Genomic DNA, 23,137 nt, shown 5'->3' with positions numbered 1-23,137 from the left:
CAGCCATTTAGTTACATTTTGTTAAATGTTCAACTTAAATAGAGACCCCCGCGTCTGTCGTGTGTGCTATGGTGCAGTCTTCACATGTGTCCTGTTGCTCTGACATCCAGCATATGGAGCCAGCATTTGTGACCTATTCCTCTGCCCACTACCTGAACTTCTTTCCCATGCTCTGACTGCCAAGGAGAACTAGGGGTTGCTGCTCCCCAGACAGAATGGGAAGAATATGGTTAAGACTATTGGGACTTTGTCTGTGTGCCTTTAATACAACCACGCCCGGTGAGGAAGCTACTGGACAACCACTCCAACCCCATACAGGCAGACTTACCAAAAGTTCAGACACAATGAAGGCTTGGGCCACCTGATAAAATAATGAGCAACACACAGATGAGTGGCTGGCTGACAAAAAGGGAACACAGTGATATCAGCAGCTCTGGCTCTGTGGTCTGTGGACGAAATGAGGCCCAGAGCCCCTCCCTCTGCCTAGATCACCTTCCTTTCTGCATTATGGACTCTGCATGTGTGAATATTTGCACACAGCAACATCCTCCTTCCCCTTTATGTTGCTTATTATTTTTTTAAAATACATTTTTATTTTATTTATCTCAGAGAGGAAGGGAGAGGGATAGAGAGATAGAAACATCAATGATGAGAGAGAATGATTGTTTGGCTGCCTTCTGCAGGGCCCCTACTGGGGATGGAGCTTGAAACCCAGGCATATACCCCAAGCAGGAATCGAACTGTGACCTCCTGGTTCATAGGTCAATGCTCAACCACTGAGCTGAGCTGGCCGGGCTTGCCTGATTATTATACACAGGGTGGTAGCTGCAAAAAGTTGGCATAAGTGGAAACACTTTAAAATGGAGCCATTTCGGAGGAACTGCCTTGCATATCGTATTCTTTAAACCTTTTGAACTGGACAAAATAAACTTTGTACTGGCCCACACCAATATAGTCTTACAAACCACTGTGTGTAGAGCTAACAAGAAAGCTAACCCCTGAATACAAGTGATAATTAAGCACATTCATTAGAATCAGTAACCAGCCATGTATAGCTAAATAGCTTATTAGCACCAATAGAAATTCCTTTTTTTTCTATTCATGTAATTATTTCCCTTTCCTTTCTCATAAAATCCCTTTGCCTTCACCCTATATTTAGAACACTAACTGGGTTTCTGCCTGAGTCAGTGGTTCCCAAAATTTAATTCTTTTGGAACTCAAATAAACACTTTTTGCCTCTCACTTTGAAATTTTATCTTTAGGTTAACATAGCCAACTTTATAATCTAGTCCAAGGGTTGGCAAACTACAGCCTGTAGGCCACATCCAGCCCACTGCAGTTTTTTGTAAATAAAGTTTTATTGGAACAGAGTCACACCCATTCACTGATATATCAATGGTTGCTTTCATGCTACCATGGAGGAGATGAATAGTCTAAACAAACACTTTGTGGATTGCTATAATTCTGACACTGCTTCCAATGTATGTGTTTTTCCTATGCCACCTAGAAATTCTCCAATACCAGATGGTTCCCCACAATTCAACTCAATTTGACACTATCTACCTGGAGATAATGCCAGATCCCACAGATTAAGGGTTCAGTATTACAAGACTGCCCCTCCCCACCCCCACTTCAAATGCCAGTCACAAGTCCAGGTCTACAAGTGCTTCTGACAGACTGGCTATAAATCAGAGGCTCCCAAGACTCCCTCCTTGGGTTCAATAATTTGTTAGAGCTGCTTACAGGACTCAGGAATAGTTTGCTTACTGTTTGCCAATTTATTATAAAAGGATAAGTTAAAGGACACAGATGAACATCCAGATGGAAAAAGCCGGCCCTAGAGCAAGGCCTGGGGAAAGGGCACGGAACTTCCATACCCTCTCCAGGTGCAGCACTCTCACCAGTCTGGGAGCTCTCCCAACCCTGTCCCTTTGGTTTTTATGGGGGCTCCTTCCATAGGCATGATTGATGAAATCACTGACCAGGTGACAACCCTCCCTGGAGGTTGTGGGGAAGGATGGATGGGACTGAAAGTTCCAACCCTCTAACCACAAGGTTGGTTCCCCTGGCAACCAGTAGGTGACCTAAGGGCTTCCCTAAAGTTATCTCATTAACATAACAAAAGACACCTGTATAGTTCTCATCACTTAGAAAATTACAGGGATTTTTAGAGGCTCCATGCCAGGAATAGGGAAAAAGAAATATATGTTTGCTTATTATAAACCACAATATAGGAGTAGTCTTCTTCCAGGTTCCTTTATTCTCCTGCTAGAGGAGGTGGCGCTGAGTTAGTTGTATAGATCCTAGCTAAAGTAAAATTCTCTCTCTGGACCAACTATGTATTCAAGGATGTACTGGTAAGCCAGCTCTCCAGAGAAAAAGAAAGCCCTGAGTTGTAGTGTCTGCCAATTTTGATGGTGTAAACATTCCCACCACACCTGATTTCCAGCTTCCAATGGTTTATCCATCTGTTCACAAATTTCCCTAACACTTAATAATTGACTCTTACAAGTCGGTATGAACCGGCCCCAGCACACCACTGTATCAATGTGTTGTTTGCTACTTCAAACACTTTATCTTATACTCTTAGAATCTCAGAGTGGGGTGAGTTCTCAAAGGCCGGTTAGACTCACTACGTACCCAATGGAAGACTCCCCTCCAGGTCATCCTCTGCTCAGCTTCCAGTGTCTGGGAGCTTATCACCTTCCACAGTAACTTACTGATGTTGAAATAGACATTATTGTTCCAAATAACTACCCTAGGTTAAGAAAGCAGTTGCTCTACTCTGCTTTAGAGGTAGGTTTTCCCTCTTGAGCTAGGAGTGCTCTATCCACATCTCTCCACTGAATGTGGCTCTTGTAAGTAGTTGCCCGCCCAGGGTGCCACTCTACCACATCATTTTAGAAGGGAGCTCATGGGTGTGCAGTGTCGGCTGGATTGGCTATGGAATTATGCCCTAAGCTGGTGCGAAGTGTTTTCCAAACTTGCCTGTAGTCTCAGCAGGAAGCAACTTTCCCTGGGACCTGAGCTTAGCCAAACACACACACACACACACACACACACACACACACACACACCACATATACACCCCCACACACAACACACACCCCAAACACACAACACACATACACACACACCCCACACACACACATACCCCCCACACACACACACACAAACCACATATACACCCCACACACCCACACACACACACACCACATATACACCCCCACACACACAACACACATACACACTCACACCCCACACACACACATACCCCCCAACACACACACAGCACGCACACACAGAGCACACACACCCCACACACACACATACACCACACACACGAACTCCCACACACACACATACCCAACACACACACACACACACACACACACGTACCCCCACACACACATACCCCACACACACACATACACCACACACACACACACACACACACACACACTCTGAGTCTATAAAGGATATCCAAATGCCTCTGTCATAAATACCTCTGTCATTCAGGACCCAGCACCCAGTGCTGACACTGAAAGGCTCCTGCCGATCATAATTTCAAGCCTCAGGGCAACACATGTACACATTCACTACCCTGCGTTAATGAAACCAAAGGTGACTGTGTCTATGACTCAGTGCTCCGTATTACCGCTGCCTGTGTCGGGGAAAGTCACTGCTTTAGAGTGTCGGGGGAATTGGAGTGGCAGAAGAGCTTAGGTAGGAGAAAAGATAAGTTAATTAAGTTGTCAAATCCTTCCTCTCAGAGAATATGAGATTCTTGCACAAAGACGTATTATTTCCAACTAGTGCCTAGCATCCATTCCTTGTCTTGCTTCTCTGAGCTAAATTTGCCATTCTGGGAGTCCTTGCTGACGAGTGCAATATTACCAACACAATGCATGGCTCCTACTAGGGAACATTTTCCAACATGAAACAATCCACAACGCACTTAACCCATTGTCCACCATAAGCGTCTGTAGATACAAGTGGGGGATCTTCCCCACATGCCATGCGTGTCTATAAAAATAATGTTTACCCTAAGTGGCAGCCCTGACCAACTTTAAAATAATTTTTCGTGAGAATTTTCAGTTGAATATATTTAAGAACACCCAAATTGTGAGTAATATATTTATTTTTATAATAATCATTGCAAATTGATTTTTTTAAATTCAATTCAAAATATATGGCCTGTGGAGACGGTTTCTGTTTTGGACATGTGGCAGTTAACTGGTTTTTAATTTGTATAGATCTAAGTGTAGACTCAATATGCCTGAAACACTATGCTAATTCTTTGCATTGGCATAAAGAAAGTGAATGCTAAAACTGCCAATAGTTTCTTTTTTATACAAATGCCTAATAAGATATAATTACTTTTCAAAAAATTAAATTAAAATATTCAGTGTCACTTAATAATTTTGGCTTCAAATTTGGATAATCATTAATTATACTTATATTATGCTTTTTAATTTTCACAGTTGGGGATATCCTATCTAATAAAAGAGTAATATGCAAAGTAACCATCACTCCACTACACCACAAGACACGCCCACCAGCCATGCCCACCAGCCATGCCCACCAGCCAATCAGGAGCAAATATGCAAATGAACCCAACCAAGATGGCTACCGCCACAGAGTGCAGGAGGGCAGCCACGGAGCTGGAAAGAGCAGAAGGCTAGGGTTGCCCCTGGCAATGGAGGAAGCCAAGCTTTCCACACACCCTGGCTGGCCCAGGCCTCCGCTTAAGGCTACAAAGTTTCATTTATAGAAGATACATAAGTCCCAACAGAAATGGCTGCCGCTAGGAAGCAAGCAGAAGGCTTGGCTCCGCTCCAGGCTACAAAGTTTCAATTGTAGAAGATAAATAAACTCCAGATACCAGGGCCTCTGCTTGGATCGCCAGGGAGCGTGGCCAGCCTGCAAACCACCACAGGCCCCTCGCCCAGGCCGCCCCACACCCCAAGGGAACCCCTACCCTGATCCGGGACACCCTTCAGGGCAAACCAGCCAGCCCCGACCCATGCACCAGGCTTCTATCCTATCTAATAAAAGAGTAATATGCAGCTTGACCATCACTTCAACACACAAGATGGCTGCCCCCATGTGGACACAAGATGGCTACCACAAGATGGCCAGCAGGGGAGGGCAGTTGGGGTGACCAAGCCAGCAGAGAAGGGAAGTTGGGGGCGACCAGGCCTGCAGGGAAGGGCAGTTGGGAGGGACCCAGGCCTGCAGGGGAGAGCAGTTGGGGGGGACAAGGCCTGCAGGGGAGGGCAGTTAGGGGTGACCAGGCCTGCAGGGGAGGGCAGTTAGGTGCAAACAGGCTGGCAGAGGAGCAGTTAGGCATCAATCAGGCTGGCAGGGGAGTGGTTAGGGGGTGATCAGGCTGGCAGGCAGAAGCGGTTAGGGGCAATCAGGAAGGCAGGCAGGCGAGCAGTTGGGAGCCAGCAGTCTTGGATTGTGAGAGGGATGTCCCAGATTGGAGAGGGTGCAGACTGGGCTGAGGGACACCCCGCCCCTTGCACGAATTTCGTGCACCAGGCCTCTAGTTTTATACGAAAAATTATTGTCCTGGTTAGTATGCTCAGTGATTAGAGAATTGGTCCATGCACCTAAGGGTTGCAGGTTCTATCCCCAGCTCTGGTTGGGGCACATGCAGGAGACAAGAAATCAATATGTCTCTCTCACATCAATGTTTTTCTCTCTCTCTCTCTCTCTCACATTCTTTCTCTCTCTCTCCCCACCACTCCCTTCCATCCCTCCCTTCCATTCTCTCTAAAAATCAATGGAAAAAATATCCTTGGGTGAGGATTAACAAAACAAAAAAAAGAAAAAATTATTATTAAAAACATATAAACAGCCCTAACCAGTTTGGCTCAGTGGATAGAGCGTCAGCCTGTGGACTGAAGGGTCCCAGGTTCGATCCCGGTCAAGGGCATGTACCTTGGTTGCGGGCACATCCCCAATAGAGGGTGTGCAGGAGGCAGCTGATCGATGTTTCTCTCTCATCGATGTTTCTAACTCTCTATCCCTCTCCCTTCCTCTCTGTAAAAAAAAAAAAAATCAATAAAATATATTTTTTTAAAAACATATAAACACAATTTTTTATTTTTATGCTTACTTTAAATTACATTTTGATGAAAATATATTCAAATTTGTATATTTCAAATTCAATAGTATTTTTTTTTTAACTTTTAGATCAGGTATCCACAATGGGCCATAGGCCCAATCCAGCCCTCTGGCTGTTTTTTTAAATCAGGTTTCACTAGAACAGATCCAGCCCATTCCTTAGCCCCTTTCCTGCTCCAACAAGAGACTTGAGTAGGTAAGACAAATGGCTCATGAAGCCTAAAATATTTAACATCTGACCCTTTATAGAAAGTTTGTCACCTCCTCTTTCACTGTCACTAGATAAGGAGAAAGAAACAAAGGAGATTGAGAAAAAGTGATGCTGAGCTAGAAGGAAAAGAGACCCGGTGGTTCCCAGAAGCCATGTGGAGAGTGAAATGAGAATTGCGGTTTCTATTTAGCAATGAGAAGGTCACTGGGGACCTGTTTCCGCAGAGTGCATCCATGAGAGAACTGGAAAATAGAAAGTGATGATAGTGAATATAGAAAACATTTGCTATTTGTTTTAAAGAAAAACAGGTAAATCAGACAGTAACTGGAGGAGCATACATAACGAGGACCATACAGTGCCAAAAGAAGGTCTTTTAAGATGGAAAATATTATTGTATGTTTGCATGTTTATGGGAACAATCCACCAAAGAGGGAACATTTGATGATGCAGGAGAGGAACGTAAAATTGCAAGCGGATGACCTTAGGTAGTGAGGGGGCATAGCAACAGACACACACATGGAATGGATCCACTTAGAAAAGAACATGTAGCCCAGCCAGTGTTGCTCAGTGGTTGAGTATCAACCTATAAACCAGAAGGTCACAATTCAGTTTCAGGTCAGGGCACATGCACAGGTTGTGGGATCGATCCCCAGTGAGGGGCATGCAGCAGGCAGCCAATCAATGATTCTCTCTCATCACTGAAGCTTCTATCTCTCTATCCCTTTCCCTTACTCTCTGAAACCAATAAAAATGTTTCAAAAAAGTGAGAAGAACATGTACCAGCCATTTAGTTCGTACACACAGAGAAAACAGTGTGTGCATGGCATTATTACAAATGTATTTGTATTCGAGGTGGCAGAAACACGTGAAAGTTCTTTTCTGACTCTGACCACTCTCTCCGTGCAACAGGAAGCTAACTTCGTTTTCTTCAGCACTTGCTATAAGCCAGTACTGTTCTATGTAGTGTACATGCATGATTCACTTAAGCATAACTGTATGAAGTAGTTATTAGTATGCCCATTTTTCAGATGAGTAAACTGAGGTGTGAAGAGGTTAAGGAACATACCACAGCTAGTATGGGACAAAGCCTGGATGTCATCCTAGGCAGTCTGATTCTAGATCCTAAGATTTGAGAAAAGAAAGTATGAAAGAGACCCCTAGGAGAGTGGAAGAGTCAGTAGACTAGGAAAATATACCAGTAAGAACTCAACTTGAGATTAGTAATCATAGAGAGAAAGTAAAACCAATGGACATGTTTGGGTATTTTTATTTAGCCTCATTTAACAGCCTGGAAGCAAACAAAGGTAAATGGACAGTTGTAATTAACCATGGTTGGAATTTGGCTATGTTAATACAAGGAGATAAGCGCAAAAAAAGAGCCAAGCTTATGTGCAAGGTAGCAATTGTAAGATGTTCTACAGAATCAAACTGATTTTTAAAAAAAGGAAACCAACAATATGAAGACTAGTGAGAAGATGATCAGACCAAGGTATTGAAGGCCCCAGTGTGTTGAATGATTTCAGGCTCATCTTGTATATTTTCTGCACCTGCCCTAGAATCAGCCACTTTTCCAAAGAGCTCTGGTTACTTTTTTTTTTTAAGTAAATACATTTTTATTGATTTCAGAGAGGAAGGGAGAGGGTAAGAGAGATAGAAACATCAATGATGCGAGAGAACCATGGATCGGCTGCCTCCTGCACGTTCCACACTAGGGATTGAACCTGCAACCTGGGCATGTAACCTGAGAGGGAATCAAATTGTGACCTCCTAGTTCATAGGTCAACACTCAACCACTGAGCCATGCCAACCAAGCCAGTTACTTCTTTGGAGAATACTTTTAGATGTGAATGCTAGATGTGCTTGTTACTCCTGGGTGTTATTGTTTCTAGGCCCTTTCTGCTGACAGAGCCAAGAAGTGTATGGATGTATACTAACCCACATTTGTACACATATTTATAAATATTTTTGTGCATATCTATTCTGTGTCTATCTTCTATATCTATTTTAAACATGAGTTCATTCTGATGTCTCTGACTCTGATTCATAACATGAGAAACGGTTACAACTAAGAGGAGCCAGAGGAGACATGCCAGCTGAATGTATTGTGCTGTTCTGGATGGGATCCTGGAACCAAAAAAGACGTTAGGAAAACTTAAGGAAATCTGAATGAAGTATCAATACTGGTTCATTAATTGTGATAAATGCAACATACTAATGTATGAAGTTAACAATAGGGGACTCTGGATATGGGAAATTTAGGAATTCTATGTACTAATTTTGCAATTTTTCTGTAAGTCTAAAACTATTCTACAATCTAAAAGTTTAATATTCAAAAAAACATATTTGATAGGGTCATTCCTGCTTAGTGTATGTCAATGGTTCCCCTTGTCTACTGGGTAAGATGAGCTACATGGCTGTCCACATGGTGCTGAGGTCCTCCATGACCAGACTCGTGTACCTCCTAAGTCTCGTTTCTCAGTCGCCGCTATGTAACTCCTGTGCGCCAGCAAATCATCCGACACTGGGTTCCGCATACATGCCGTGCTTGTTCACACTCGCATGCTGTTGGACATGATGCTCACTCTGAGCAGAATTCATTTCCCCACTCTCTTCCAGAGATCCACAAAATACTCTGAAGAGCTCCTATTACCTAGCTTCCATCCATTTTCAGCAGGAATGAAGACATATTGGTGATGGCTTAGGGTTTTTTATAATTATGAATAAAGCTGCTATAAACATTCCTGTGCTTACAAATCAGCTGAGTAAATACCTAGAAGCTCAATTGCTGGATTACATAATTAAGACTATACTTAACTTTATGAGGAAATGTCAAACTGTCTTCCAAAATGTCTATACCATTTTGCATCCCACCAGCAATGAATGAGAGTTGCTATTACTCTACATCTTTGCAGGCAATTGATTTTGTCTGTTTTCCCAATTTTAACCATTCTAATAGATGTCTACTAGAATCTCACTTTTGTTTTACTTTGCATTTTACTAATGACAAATGACTTTGTACTTTTCATTGCTTATTTGACATCCATATATCTTCTTCAGTGTGATATCTTTTGCCCAGTTTTTAAATTATGTTATTTTCTTAATGTTGAGTTTTAAAAGTTCTTTGTATAATTTGGATACAAGGTTTTTATCAGGTATGTGTTTTGAAAATACGTACCTGACTTGTATTTTTATTCTCTTTTTTTTTTTTTTTTTTTTTTTTAAATACATTTTATTGACTTTTTACAGAGAGGAAGGGAGAGGGACAGAGAGTTAGAAACATTGATCAGCTGCCTCCTGCACACCTTCTACTGGGGATGTGCCCTTGACCATAATTGAACCTGGGACCCTTCAATCCACCGGCCGACGCTCTATCCACTGAGCCAAACCAGCCAGGGCAAACCTTTTTTTTTTTTTTTTTAATGAATCTTTATTGTTCAGATTACAATTGTTTCTCCTTTTTCCCCACATATCTCCCCACCACCCAGTTCCTACCCCCCCCCTCTTCCCTTACCTCCCCCACCCCCGCTGTCCTTATCCATAGGTGTATAATTTTTGTCCAGTCTCTTCCCATACTCCCCACACAGACACCCCTTTCCCTCTGAGAATTATCAATCCACTCCCATTCTATGCCTGATTCTATTAAGTTCACCAGTTTATTCTGTTCCTCAGATTTTTAATTCACTTGACTTTTAGATTCACTTGTTGATAGATATGTATTTGTTGTTCATAATTTTTATCTTTCTTCTTCTTTTTCCTCTTTTTTAAAGAATACCTTTCAGCATTTCATATAATGCTGGTTTGGTGGTGATGAACTCCTTTAGCTTTTTCTTATCTGTGAAGCTCTTTATCTGCCCTTCAATTCTGAATGATAACTTTGCTGGGTAGAGTAGTCTTGGTTGTAGGTTCCTGCTATTCATCACTTTGAATATTTCTTGCCACTCCCGTCTGGCCTGCATGGTTTCTGTTGAGAAATTAGCTGATAATCGTATGGGAGCTCCCTTGTAGGTAACTAACTGTTTTTCTCTTGCTGCTTGTAAGATTCTCTCTTTGTCTTTTGCTCTTGGCATTTTAATTATGATGTGTCTTGGTGTGGTCCTCTTTGGATTCTTTTTGTTTGGGGTTCTGTGCGCTTCCTGGACTTGTAAGTCTATTTCTTTCATCAGGTGGGGGAAGTTTTCCTTCATTATTTCTTCAAATAGGTTTTCAGCATCTTGCTCTCTCTCTTCTTCTGGTACCCCCATAATTCTGATGTTGGTTCGCTTGAAGTTGTCCCAGAGGCTTCTTACACTATCTTCAACTTTCTGAATTCTCTTCTCTTCATGCTTCTCTGGAGGAGTGTCCTTGGCCTCTTTGTATTCCAAATCTTTGAGTTGATTCTTGCAATCCTCTAGTCTGCTTTTGGGTCTCTGTATAATATTTTTTATCTCAGACAGTGTATGTTTAATTTCTAGTTGGTCCTCATGGAATTTATCGGCCTTTTCCATGAAATTCTTGAAAAACCTTATAACCGTGGTTTTGAACTCTATGTCCAGTCGCTTGTTCTCCTCCATTTCTTTGGTTTGTGATCTGTTTCCTTGCCTTCTCATATTCTCTGCTTCCCTGAATTGGTAGGGTAGTTTTGTTTACTAGGTGTCCTATTGGTTCAACGGGTCAGCCTCCCAGTTACTTGAGGTGGACACTCTTGGTGTACCCTTGTGTACTGTGTGTCCCCCAGCAGGAGCTACAGCAAGGGCTAGTTTTCTCCTCCTTTGCTTGGGCGGTTTTGGAGCAGTCTGACTGGAGCTGCAGTTGGTTAAGCTGCTCCAGAACAGGCCATTTATATGCAAAAGCCGCTGTGTGGAGCCGGGGCGGGTTTGTAGAATGTGCGGGGCGGGGCCTCAGGGCAGGGCGGGGCCTCAGGGCGTCACTAGGCTGGGGCGTGGCCAACGGCGATGGCTGCCGTCAGCCGTCTCTGCCTTTCCACGTTTCCAAGTCCCTGCGCCCCGCGCTCCAGCGCAGTAAACAATGATTGCTGGGCACACCTCTGCAAAAAAGTCACTCTCTTTCTGACCCGATGGCCGAGAGTCCAGCTTCTCCCCGTAGGTGCCTGGGTCCCCCGAGTTCCCCAGAAACTGGATTTCAGAGTGATCGGGAGTTTGTCTCCCTGCGGGTTGAAGAAAAGCCGCGCACCCAGCCGCCCGCCGCCGGCCCGATTCGCGTGCCTCCGTACCTCAGCTTTTCAGCGATTGTGCTTCTTTCTCTTCTTAGTTGTAAATCTTCCACTCAGCCAGCTTTCCCGTGGTTCTGGGTGGTAACGTTTTTGTCTTTTAGTTGTATTTTTGAAATTTTTTGAGGCAGCAGATTAGTTGTTTAACTATGCCGCCAGCATCTATTTTTATTCTCTTAACAGTGACTTTCCCAGGGCAGAATTTTTTTTAATTTTAATCAAGTTCAAGCAATCAATTTTTCCTTTCACAGATCATACTTCTGAACTTGTATCTGAACACTCACCACTAAAGACAAAGTCATATAGATTTTCTTCTATAGGTTCTATAGTTTTGCTTTCCAAACTACACTTTTCTTTTTTTTTTTGTATTCCACTAGCTAGGAGTTCCAGTAGGAGTAGTGAGAGAGGACATTTATGCCTTGCTGCTAATCTTAGCGGGAAGTGTCTAATCTCTAACTATTAAGTATGATGTTAACTCTAGGTTTTTTGTAGATGTTCAGTATCAAGTTGAGGATTTTCCTCTCTATTCCTAATGTTCAGAGAGTTTTTATCATGAATGGGTGTTAGATTTTATCAGATTCTTTCTCTGTATCAATGTGATATGATGACATGATTTTTCTTCTCTAGCCTGTTGATATGGTGAATTACATTGAATGATGTTTGATTCATGAACCAGTTCTTTATACTGGAATAAATAACACCCAGTTGTTGTATATAATTTTCTTTACAAGTTGTTAGATTCGGATATGCTTTTGATATTCATCATTACGGCATCAGTGTTCAGTATAGACAGACAAGATGGCAGACCAGATGATTACTTGGAAGACTATTGGAATAATTTGGTTAAGAAACAGAAAGGACTTTCCAGGGGCTATGAGAAAGGGTTGGACTTAGCGGGTATTCAGGAGGTAGATGTGGCAAGATGTGGCAATATAGAATATGTGAGAAGAAAGAGAGAACAAGGTGACTTTCAACAAATGAGCCATTTATCAAATCAGATAATACTGAATGAAATAGATGAAAGAGGTAGAAATGATGAGCTCACCTTTAGACATATGCGATGATGGCAGGACATCCAGATGGACATGCCCAGCCAGCATTTAGATATATGGATACAGAGCCCAGGGGATGTACTCAAGACCCAGATTTGGGAGTCACCTATGCAAGGGATGGTTGAAGACATAGGTGTGTACGAGGAAACCAGAGAGATCAAATATGGGCAATACACAAGAATCCTCAAAATGTCTAACTCTACAATGAGATGACAGTAAAAAGTTAATTCTTGCAAAACTAAAATAGACATTAGTTTAATCCTTTGTTTTTTCTACTTTCAGACCCTATCCAACAGCAACTTCCTCCATTGTTTCTTTAGGAAAAAATATGCTTGCCTATTATTCTACCTTAGTCACCTTGAACAACCTCTCCATCTCACCTGGCAGCAATCCCAATTCAGCCACAAATTATATCCAGTTGCAGCTGCAGAACTAGGGCTAACTTGACAAGGTACAGCCACCCCTTCTGAATTGTTGATTGCAGCACTTAGGAATCTCTCTGTGGAGCTAAGCTCTTTATTTTTTTATATTCTACCTCTCTTGAAATGTCTGGCAACGCTTTGGTGACTTCGGGCCTAGGTGAGCCATTAGCTGAGAATTTGTCTTGCAGCTATGGTGAAAGACAGAGAAAAATGATTACCTCTATGCCCGGAAATTAAGCAGACGATGACTCCTGCTGAAATGTAAAAACACAGATGAAGATCAACTCAGGTCAACAGGCACTTTTCACACAAACATGCCAATCGGTCCACAGGACGGTGTGCCTGGGGATAGAGGCAGGGGGTCACCTGGGGACACCTCACAAAATGTGTGCAGGCAGTCGAGATCAATTTCCTGGAGAACATCTTGTACTTAGAGTGTGCTTTCATTACCAAAAGAAATGAACCTGAGTTATGATAAGTAAAATTACCAGGGAAAAGATTGCAGCGGGAAATGAAAGGGCTCTGCACTGACAACGCATCCAGCAGCAGGCCTGCTTTGAGCCGCTGCCCTAGAGAAGATGCAAGTAGCTTTTCATCCATCATTACTCTCTCTCTTTGATCCCTTCCTCAAAGCCCAAACCACTAGTTCAAAACTTCTTCCCACACTTGGGATTCTTAAGTGTCAAGATTTTAATAAGGCAGAATAAGCGCACCAAATCCTGAATTAATCTAAATATCATATTTTCCTTTTTAAAAATTCCTATTAAGTCATCAACTCATATATTTTTCCCTCTGTAGTGGCACTTTATTCCCTTCCAATAAACAGGAGAGAAGGTGAGGGAGGAGGAGAGGAGAAGGGTAGAACTCATAAATGTAATGTTGACTGAAAGAAGCCAGACACCCAAAAATATGCATGTTATATGATTCCATGTACATAAAGTGCAAAAATGGACATAAAAGAGTCTATGCTGTTAGAATTTAGAATAATAGTTTACTCTTCGGGGGGAACAGTGATTGGCAGGGAGCACAAGAGGGTTTCATGGGTACTGGTGATGTTTTGTATATTGATCCGGATGCCAATTATGAGGGTTGGTCGAGTTGGCAGAAATTCATTCATCTGCACACTTATGATATGTGAGTTTTTCTCTAAACACTTATAGAAACTTTAAAAAATAAGGAAAAATACCATCCCTCTCCATGAAAACAACCGCATGCAAATACAGTGGGAAATAATAACGCCCAACCTTTAAGGTACGCTCCCCATGAACCAGGCACTGTTAAGAGCACTTTGCAGGTAAATTAATTTTTTTCTCAAAAAAACTATTCTACGAAGCAAGTACTAAGTGTGTCCCCATTTTACAGGTGAAGGAGCTGAAGCTTAGCGTCACACAGATAGAACACATTGGAGTCAGGATTGGAATAAGAGGAAAACAGAAGAATTTTAGGGCAGTGAAAATACTCTGAATGATACATAATGGCGGAGAAGTAAAATGCTCAACACCAAGCGTGAACCCTAATGTAAACTTGGGACTTTGGATGGTAACGGTGTGTCAGTGTAGGTTCATCAGTTGTAACAAATACACCATTCTAGTGGGGGATGTTGATAATGGGGAGGCTGGGGTCTATGGGAAATCTACCCCCTATCTATTCAGTTTCATTGTGAGCCTGAAACTGCTCTAAAAATAAATTCTACCTAAAATGCTATGACTACACGCAACAATATGGATCAGTCTAATATACAAACAGATGAGCTAAAGAAGCTACATACAAAAGAATGCAAACTGCATGCTTCCATGTAAATGAAGTTGGAAGACACACAAAAGTAAGGTGATAGAGGTCAGAATAGCAGTTACCTCCGGAGGGGGCATTAGTTAAGGAGCACTGGAGAATTTTCTGGGGTGTTAGAAATGTTCAATTCAGATGTCTGTAAGTGCACGCACACGTGAACACGTGCACACACAGACACACACACACAGAGTATCTGACTTCGGATTTCGTGAAGAGGTCTGGGAGAGGAAAGGGTGGGGGGTCTGTTCCATAAATACAGACCAACTGGATCAATGATTTAAGGGAGGATACAGCCCGAGTGACTAGCCAGGGTCCTTTTAGTCTATCTGCTCTGTAACTTCTCATTAGAAACACATTTTATCTTGATTCTAAGAAAAACTTATTTCATTCTTTTTCTTACCCTTTGAAAGGGACTGTGATCTCAACGGGCACAAGTTAATTTAGAGGGCTGTGTTGGAGTGAACGTAATTATCTGCCCAGGTTTCGAGTTACTCAAACTCCAAATCTGAGCCTCCTGAATCCCACAGGTTTTCCTGTTTATATTCAAACAGAAACAGTGGGGAGGTGCGGGCTGAGGTTCTGACTAAGCAGGGCCCAATTTCAGTTCCCTGCAGAACACACTCATTCTGGAAACTTGATTGCTACTCTATCTCCAAAGAGAAATGATACCTGACTGAAAAGTTGAAACCTCTCTTCATGAATCTCCGTTTTGTTTGTTTGTTCGTTCGTTTTTATAAAAGGGAACCTTTTGGTAGGTGACTGAGACTGCGCAGGGATCTTGGCAATATGCTGAGCTGTCTTTGGCAGGACACACTGAAGGTTCACCTTCGATTCATCCGATGCTCTCACTTTACCTTATGTAATCTTTGCATCAATCTGCAAGGTAAGTCTAATTGTCCCCATTTTCCTGATGGGAAAAGTGAAGCTCAGAATGATTAGGCCACCGGTGCAAGGTCCCTTAGCCAGTATCCTCACCACTGAGGGCCTGCCTCCGTTCTCAGAAAGCATGGCCCCGAGAACCATTAACCTAGGCAGCTGTGGGTGCTGTTCCCCATTGAGGCTGTCATCCACACGTGAAAACTAGAAATTGGTTCCAGAAATTGGTGCTGGCCGGACTGAAGAACTGCAGCAAGATGTAAGGAAACACTCCAATGCGTGGATACAATTGCGAGTGATCCCCGTGGTCTGAAGAACTCATTGAATTGACGAGCTTCATTAAGTAAGATGAGCAGTGAGTCACTCAGGGGTCCAAGTAATTCCATGGAACAAGAACCATGATTTATCTTTTATAAGTCCTTTTAATATGCCAGCCCTTTTATAAAATATATATATTTTTTATTTCAGGGAGAGGAAGGGAGAGGAAGAGAGAGAGAAATATCAACGATGAGAGAGAATCATTGGTCGGCTGCCTCCTGCATGCCCCACACTGGGAATCAAGCCCACAACCCAGGCATGTGCCCTGACCGGGAATTGAACCATGACCTCCTGGTTCATAGGCTGACACTCAACCACTGAGCAACAGCTGCTGGGCTGCCAGCCCTTTTCAAAGGAGAGGACTAGTCATCTTTCACAGCAAGGAGTAAATGAAAATTCCCAAGAATAAAAGCACAAAGAAGACAAGAAAGGAGGAAACGTACTAGGCATCTTCATGCGGACCTTTCTATTCATGCTATTTCTTAAAACCTTTAATACATCATGGAGAGGGAAGAGGTACCTCCCCACTTTACAGATAAGAAAGTCAAAGTTCAGAGACATGGGAGAATTATACTATACTATAAGGAAATGGTTGCATTGGCACAGCAGCATTGATCAACCTCAGCAATTCCTTTTTTGGTGATAGTGGGTAATTTATCGTACCAACTTGAGCTTTAGGTTTCTGGCCTAGTAAATAACGTATCATTTAGGATGCTTTGGGTTATATGTAATAGAAAACTCAAATGAAAATGGCTTACACAATAAGGAACTTATCTCACCAAGTAAGAAGTTCCAAGGTCAGGTATCTTCAGGCTTAATTAACTCAGTGGGACAATGACACCCAGGTTCCTTCCAAGTCTGCCTTCTGCCAATCTCAGAATGTCGGCTTTGTCCCCGCCTGCTGCCCTCACGGTCCTAGGATGGCTGCCACAGTTCCAAGTGTGGCATCAGGACAATATTCAGAGGAATAAGAATTTGTTCTCAAACCCCTTTTTCAAGAATTGAGTCACAGACCCCTCTCTAAACCAATCACTGCCAAGGAGAATTGGACTGTTATGGGTCACTCAGACCAATCAGGATTTAACCCTGAAGTAAATCCACACAGGGGGTGGTAGATTCCCAACAAAATCACGTCAGTTACTCCCAAGACAGAAGTTTATTGGGTAACATTTGAGTGTCATGTAAATGGGACATACATAAAAAATTATTTGTTACTTATCTAAAAATTCAAATTTAACTGGATACCTTTTATTTTTACTTGCTAAATCTGACAAACCTACTTTAGAGTTGCCAAGAAGATTAAAGAGGAGAAAAATGTAGGGGGAGTAAAATTCCATCTTCTGTAAGAAGTGGCCCTGAGTCTTTATTTAAATTTGGTGAAAAGGATGAAAGGACTTTTTTTTTTAATAGATCTTTATTGTTCAGATTATTACAAGTTTCTCCTTTTTCCCCCCATATCTCCGCATCACCCGGTTCCCTCCCCACCATTGTCCTTATCCATAGGTGTATGATTTTTGACCAGTCTCTTCCCATACCCCCCACACAGACACCCCTTTCCCCCTGAATTATCAATCCACTCCCATTCTATGCTTCTGATTCTATTATGTTCACTAGTTTATTCTGTTCCTCAGATTTTTAATTCACTTGATTTTTAGATTCACTTGTTGATAGATGTTTGTTGTTCATAATTTTTATCTTTACTTTTTTCTTCTTTTTAAAGATTACCTTTCAGCATTTCATATAATACTGGTTTGTGGTGATGAACTCCTTTAGCTTTTTCTTATCTGTGAAGCTCTTTATATGCCCTTCAATTCTGAATGATAGCTTTGCTGGGTAGAGTAGTCTTGGTTGTAGGTTCTTGCTATTCATCACTTTGAATATTTCTTGCCATTCCCGTCTGGCCTGCATAGTTTCTGTTGAGAAATCAGCTGACAGTCGTATGGGTGCTCCCTTGTAGGTAATTAACTGTTTTTCTCTTGCTGCTTGTAAGATTCTCTCTTTGCCCTTGGCATTTTAATTATGATGTGTCTTGGTGTGGTCCTCTTTGGATTCCTCTTGTTTGGAGTTCTGTGCGCTTCCTGAACTTTTAAGTCCATTTCTTTCACCAGCTGGGGGAAGTTTTCTGTCATTATTTCTTCAAATAGGTTTTCAGTATCTTGCTCTCTCTCTTCTGGCACCCCAAAAATTCGGATATTGGTACGCTTAAAGCCATCCTGGAGGCTCCTTATGCTATCCTCACACTTTTGGATTCTTCTTTCTTTCCGCCTCTCTGGTTGGGTGTTTTTTTCTTCCTCATATTCCAGCTCTTTGGTTTGACTCTTCGGGTGCGGTGGTCTACTCTGTATATTCTTTATTTCAGACAGTGTATGCATAATTTCTGACTGGTCCTTTTCCATTTTTTTAGTATTCTCATTTAGGTCCTTGAAGGTCTCTTCAAGTTCCTCAGCGGTTTTTAGAAGATTCTTGAGTAACCTTATAACTATGGTTCTGAACACTGTGTCGTCCATTAGTTGGCTTTCATCTATCTCTCCTACTTGTGACATACTCCGATGTCTCCACATTTTGGCTGCCTCCCTGTGTTGATGGAGTGGCTTTGTGTGGTCAGTGACCTATAGGGGCCGGTAGCTCAGCTTCCCCAATCACCCTAGGTGGTCGCTCTTGGTACTCCCCTTTGTGGGCTGAGTGGAAAGTCTTGGTGAAGTTAAAAGCCCTGATTGCTGTTGGTACACTGGGAGGAATTGACCTCCGGTCCAATTGGCTGTGAGGGCCTGCTGTCTATATAACGGAAGAATTGCTGTGCTGGAGACACAGTAGGGCTTTGGTGCTCACTGAGTCTTCCTCTTGAATGTGTCCCTTATGAGTGTGGTTGAAATCTGGTGACGTCCACACCGACAGAAAAGTCACTCTCACTCGCCAATCGGCCGAGAGTCCCTCCCGTAGGCGTCTGGGTCCCCCGCGTGTCCCCAGAAACTGGAGTTCAGAGTGGTTGGGATTGTTGGTATCACTGGCGGGAGTTGATCTCCAAGCCAGTTGGCTGTGAGGATCAGCAGTGTCTCCGCTGGGAGAGCTTCTGTGTTCAGCTTGGATGGGGCGGAGTCTCAGGGTGGCGCAGACAAGCTTTGGTTTCCCGTCTGCTCCGCCCTAAGAGGGGCGTTTTCTCCGAGCCCGAATTAATGGCTGCGTGCCTCTGAGAGAAGGCAGCTCTCGAGCCTCTCCCGCTGCCTAACAGACCAGTTTCTCCCCAGCTGGGGCTTTGTTTTTCTCCCAAACGAGAAATCCAGTCACTGGGAGGGCTGTGCTCAGCTTGGATGGGGCGGAGTCTCAGGGTGGCGCAGACAAACTTGGTTTCCGTCCGCGCGGCCCTAAGAGGGCCGGTTCCTCCGTGCCCAAATTAATGGCTGCGCGCCTCTGAGATAAGGCCGCTCTCAAGCCTTGTCCGCTGCCAAACAGCCCAGTTTCTCCCCGACCGCAGCTGGACCTCAGTGCAGTCGGGCAGCCCTGCTTTTCTCCCAAACGAGAAAGCTTGCCACGCAGCATCTGCTGCCCTCCCTCTCCGCACGCCGCGAGCAAGCCTGCCGCGTATTCAGCCGCCCGCCCTTTCCACGCTCACGGATCTCCGCACCTCCACAGCTCCTGAGGCCCAGCGTCCCCCTCTCTGTTTTTCTCTAGTTGTAGGTTTTCCACTCTGCCAGCTTTCCGGTGGTTCTGGACGGTGTGTGCTCTGTTTTCCAGTTGTAGTTTCAAAATTGTTGTGGTAGGCATAAAAAACACAAAACAAAACTGTGAGGGAGGTAATTCGGTCATTCCATTGGAGCTCTCGTGAATGGAATTAGTGCATTTATAGAAGAGACCCCACCACGCTCTCGCCATCTTCCTGCCTCATCGGAACCCAACCACGGGGACTCTCTAACCTCAGACTTCCAGCCTCTAGAACTGTGAGAAATAGAGTTCTGGGGTTGATAGGCCACCCAATCCACGGTGCTTTGTTTTAACTAAGACATACTTTCACCTCTCAAAGTCTACCATACACTTCTCCTCTGCAGCACCCCTCTCATCAACGAATATCACACTGCTACTTCCCTTGCACCCATCCTGAGAATGTACATGCCAAGGGTGCTTTTGTACCAGAGCACCCAAGCTGCCAGTCTCCACTGCACACTCTGTCCACCAGTGCCAACCTCCTCCCTCCTCTTTTTGAAAAAAAGCCCTCCCCCTGCATGCTCAACTCACCATCAGCTCATCAAGCAGGTCCTGACATGTTTAAATATCAGTTTAGGTGTGTGCTGTTGTGATTTATAAAAACAAATATACATTTGTTCTTCGTCCTATTCTGGGTCCAGAGCACAATGAAGGTGTCTTTTGTTATGTTAAACGCCTTTGGGAAAGCTCCTAGGCCACCTAGGAATGGAGCTGCCCGCCCCCTCCCCCCAGAAGCAACCACGTGATGAGAGGGTTAGAACTTTCAGTCCCACCCCCACCTCTGGGGAGGAAGAGGGGCTGGTGGTTGAGTCTTATCACAATGGCCCATGTTTAACCCATGGTCCCTGGGGAATGAAGCCTCCACAGAAACCCAAAAGGATGGGCTTCTGGTGGGGGAACAAAATGGAAATTTGGAAGCGTGGTGCACACAGAAACAAGACTTGTCTCACTTGAACCAAAGCTCCTAAACATGAATTGAACTGCCTCAGAGAGTTTGGAGTTTCTCGGATCAAGTTTCTAATAAAGCATTTCTTGTGCTTCTATACGTTTTAGATTTGAAGGTTGTCGAGATCATCACCATGACAACTCGAATCAGTACTGGTATTGATGCTTTGTTTCTTTATGAGAAAAACCAAGTCTTAGGAAAACATTGAAGGCCTGACCCGCCCCGACCCCCCGCCGCCACCACTGGCTGCTTAAATCATTCTGATCAGCTGTGGTTGAACCACCAGCATTGGGCTTTCTACTTTCTTTCTCACAGCTCTTCTGACAGGATCCAGGCAACCAAAACATTGGAAGAATTTTCCGAGTGCTGTAGATAATGGTACTTGGCAATATGAAACTGTCCAAAATACTTTTATGTAATTTGAATTTCTTGAAAACCTCTGCAGCATGAGACAGCAATTATAAATATCTCCCTTAAACACCAGAGGCTGCATTACACATACAGAACAAGTGACTTAATTCTAAACAGAAAAAAATGCAGAAAAAGGAAATTTTTTGTTTAAACACAGCTGAAGAGGTGAACAGTGGTAGAATATATCACCATCATCTCTCACACTAGACATGCTTCATGACTCTTAGCATGTAAATTATCTTTCACAAACCCAGACATTCGGCAAGCATGGAAGTTTACATTTCAGAGGGCTAAGAGGTGGGCTCTGAAGGAAAACAATTTCACAAGAGAATCCTTATCTCTGCATATAAAATATCGGGAAATGATGAAAAACAGAGCATGGTTGAATTTAATTACAAGAGCGTTGTCTCAACCTGATTTATTTCTCAAGTAGGTTCTTTGTGTAGCTCCTTGAAAGCCCAGAGAAACCATGCACAGCATGTTCCTCAGAAAACAGTGTGTTTTTACAGCCAAGTGGCTGTCTTTGTTTTCCCTTTTCAAAGACGGGGCTGACAATCTCCTTTGCTTTCACAACACGATAGTGTTCAAATGAACTCAGACTCAACAAATATAGTTTGACCACCAACAGTGAGCCAGGCCCCCAGCGAGACTGTGCAAGATTAGAATGAGTAAGACTCATCCTCACCACAAAGACCTCGAAGAGCAATGTGACCACACTGTGTCTGGCTACCCCATGGCACGTCAGATGGATAAGGCACCAGAAGTGCTGCCCTAGGCTACCACCTACTTCTACTAATGATGTCAACACAAGAGCAACCAAGGTTCTAGCAACATTCGGAATATTTTCGTGACTCCTAATTTTCATATACACTGAGTGGCCAGATTATTATGATCTCTGAACGCATAATAATCTGGCCACTCGGTATATATATATATATATATATATATGTCCCTCAGCCCAGCCTGTACCCACTCCAATCTGGGACCCCTCAAGGGATGTCCGACTCCCGTTTAGGCCCGAGCCGGGATCGGGCCTAAACGGACAGTTGGACATCCCTCTCACAATCCAGGACTGCTGGCTCCCAACTGCTTGCCTGCCTGCCTTCCTGATTGCCCCTAACCACTTCTGCCTGCCAGCCTGATCACCCCCTAACCACTCTGCTGCCAGCTTGTTTGCCCCCAACTTCCCTCCTCTGCCGGCCTGGTCACCCTTAACTGCCCTCTCCTGCAGGGTTGATCACCTCCAACTGCCCTCCCTTGCAGGCTTGGTCCCTCTCAACTGCCCTCCATTGCAGGCCGGGTGCCTCCCAACTGCCCTCTCCTGCTGGCCATCTTGTGGTGGCCATCTTGTGTCCACATGGGGGCAGGATCTTTGACCACATGGGGGCAGCTATATTGAGTGTTGCAGTGATGATCAATCTGCATATTACTCTTTTATTAGACAGGATAGAGGCCTGGTACAGGGGTGGGGGCCAGCTGGTTTGCCCTGAAGGGCGTCCTGGATCAGGTGGGGGTTCCCTTGGGGTGTGGGGCGGCCTGAGCGAGGGGCCTGTGGTGGTTTGCAGGCCAGCCACGCCCCCTGGCAACCCAAGTGGAGGCCCTGGTATCTGGAATTTGTTTTCCTTCTACAATTGAAACTTTGTAGCCTGGAGCGGAGCCAAGCCTGGGGCTCCCTCCGAGGCCGGCAGCCATTTGTGTTGGGGTTATAATTGAAACTTCGTTGCCTTAAGCGGGTGGGCCCGGCCAGGGTGTGTGGAAAGCTTTGCTTCCCCTGTTGCCGGCGGCAACCCTGGCCTGCTCTCTCAAGCTCCATTCTGCGGCCATTTGTTTGAATTTGTTTACCTTCTATAATTGAAACTTTGTAGCTTTAGTGGAGGCTTAGGCCTGGCAAGGGCAGGCGGAAAGCTTGGCTTCCTCTGTTACCTAGGAAACCTTGCTCTCTGTGGCTGTAGCCATCTTGGTTTGGGTTAATTTGCATGCTCGCTCTGATTGGCTTGTGGGTGTGGCTTGTGGGCATGGCTTGTGGGCATGTCGGAGGTATGGTCAATTTGCATATTTGTCTATTATTAGGTA

Source organism: Eptesicus fuscus, chromosome 19 (assembly GCF_027574615.1).
Source record: "Eptesicus fuscus isolate TK198812 chromosome 19, DD_ASM_mEF_20220401, whole genome shotgun sequence".
NCBI classification, from domain to species: Eukaryota; Metazoa; Chordata; class Mammalia; order Chiroptera; family Vespertilionidae; genus Eptesicus; species Eptesicus fuscus.
The sequence above is the reverse complement of the archived record's forward strand: the minus strand, read 5'-3'. Positions refer to the sequence as shown.